The sequence below is a fragment of the Cupressus sempervirens genome, chromosome 2 (genome assembly GCF_028749045.1).
Source record: "Cupressus sempervirens isolate cs-2001-9-10 chromosome 2, ASM2874904v1, whole genome shotgun sequence".
NCBI classification, from domain to species: Eukaryota; Viridiplantae; Streptophyta; class Pinopsida; order Cupressales; family Cupressaceae; genus Cupressus; species Cupressus sempervirens.
This window is the reverse complement of record NC_143119.1, coordinates 762,921,286-762,923,726: the sequence shown is the minus strand read 5'-3', so window position 1 is coordinate 762,923,726 and position 2,441 is coordinate 762,921,286.

Sequence of the window (2,441 nt, the reverse complement as noted above, 5' to 3'; positions counted from 1 at the left end):
AGGTGATATTCAAAAGTTTGTGGCTGAATGTTTGGTTTGTCAAAAATATAAGGGGGAAACAATTAAGACACTAGGTCTCTTGTAGCCTTTATCTATTCCTAGCCAACATTGGGAAGAGGTATCCATGGACTTCATCACAGGGTTCCCCAAATCTAAAGGTCATAATGTCATCATGGTAGTAGTTGATTGCCTCACTAAAGATGCACATTTTATTGCATTATCACATCCTTTTACAACAAGTATAGTGGGAACAATTTTCTTGGAGAATATCCAAAAGCTACATGGTACACCTAAGGTTATTGTTAGTGATCATGATCCTATCTTTACTAGTCACTTTTGGAAAGATTTATTCTCATGTTTGGGTACTCAATTGGCTCATAGTTCTTCATACCATCTGCAATCAAATGGGCAAACAGAGGTGGTCAATAAATGTTTGGAAGGATATCTACATTGTTTCACTTCAGAAAAACAATCTTAATGGGTAGATTGGCTACCTCTTGCAGAATGGTGGTACAATCCTTCTTTTCATAGCTCATAAAAAATGTCTCCATTTTTGGCACTTTATGGATATCATCCTCCTTCCATCACATCATCATTAAAGTTGTCACCAAGAGTTGAAGTAGTAGAGGATCACTTGCTTCATCAACAACAAGTACTTTCAGAACTCAAGGAGAATTTAGCTATGGCACAAAATCGAATAAAACAACAAGTAGACCAACATCGTAGCGAAAAAAAATTTGAAGTTAGGGACTAGGTCTTCTTGAGATTGCAACCTTATAAACAAATCTCAATGAAGCAACAAAAATTGAATAATAAGTTGTCTCCAAGATATTATGGACCATGCTAAATCATGTAAATAATAAGTGTTGCATACCAACAACAAAGATACATCCAATTTTTCATGTTCCTTGTTTGAAGAAGGTAATTGGGCAAAATATTCCTACTCAAACAATACTACCAGAACTTGATGAAGAAGGAAGAATAATTTTGGAACCAGAGTGCATTCTTCAAACACACACAAAGAAGCTGAGGAACAAAACCCTGACTCCGTATCTCATCCAGTGGAAGAATTTACTAGTTGAAGAGGTCACATGGGAGGATGAGGAGTTCATTCAAAAGAATCCACACTTAGTTAGCATTGAGGACAATGCTTTTTTCGAGAGGTGGGAATGTTACGCCCTGAATATTATTGTATATAGAGTTATGAATAGTTAGCTTGTGGCTATCTTAATCCTTAATTAAGTCATGTTATCATTATTATATTATAATTTAGGTAGGTAGGTTGGCCTAGGTGTTATGAAGGGTTGTGTCTATTCAACCTAAGCATAATTAGGTATATATAGGATGTTGTGAGTCTTATTTCATCATCGTATTGTGAAGTGTGTTCTCAGTGGAGATATTTGGAGGTTGACCCCTCGAAGTGGCCTATTACTCTCAACTATTATCAAGCATTTATATAATATTTCATATTATTTCTTCTATTGTGCAAGTTATTTCATTACATAAATGATTCTCATTCATACAATTTTGGAGGAAAACTACTTTCCTATAAATATGGTAAACCAACTGACAACAAACTATAAAGAAATGACAACTAATTGAGAGAATGAGGAAAAATCTACTTTAATCATTGTTTACAACTCAAACTCATTGCCACATACTTGATTATTCAATTTTGACTTATTCCAACAGTTATTCCATTTGCTTTTCTCATTGGAAGTTTGGGAGTTAAATGCAAATTGAATTTATATGGGTAATCCAATAATTTTACTGAAGAAGCTTTGTTCATAGGCATTGATGCCCTGTGATGAGTAGGTTGAATCTCCCATAAATAAAACTCCCATACTTATATTTAGAAAAAAATTATTGCAAACTTGTTATTAGACCTTTCCTTCCATCAATCTCTTCTTCTTGTTTTCAGCATGGGTTGAGCTATTATATAGAGTGAAATCCAAACTCAAGAAAGGGAAGCTAGTTGATAAGGATCTTTCAAACACCATTTCCCATTTTAATGTTTATTCTTGACTTTTTCTTTTAACACCAGTCTTGGCAATTAAAAATGAGAACATCATATCGCAGTGTCGAATGGAAAATACAGTGATTATGTTTCATGCCCTACGATTTGTTTTAGGGCAAAACCAGTGTGTTGGATTAATGGAATCACATATTGATGTGGTTGCACGGAGGCTCAACGTGTGAGCGTTGAGGTTGTGAAGATTGGATGATTTTCTCTCTAGACAAGCCCTTCTATTAGTACACATTGTTTGGCTTATTCTTTTAGGGTTCACTATCCTAATTGGCTCGTACTAAATTGGTTGTGTTAAACTAAATGAAAGTGGTCTTAATAATCGGCTAACCGTTGGACCTCTCGGGTACAAGTAGAGTATAACCATTATTAAAGGTGCGTGTTCTATAAGAAGTAACTGAAATAATTGAGATGC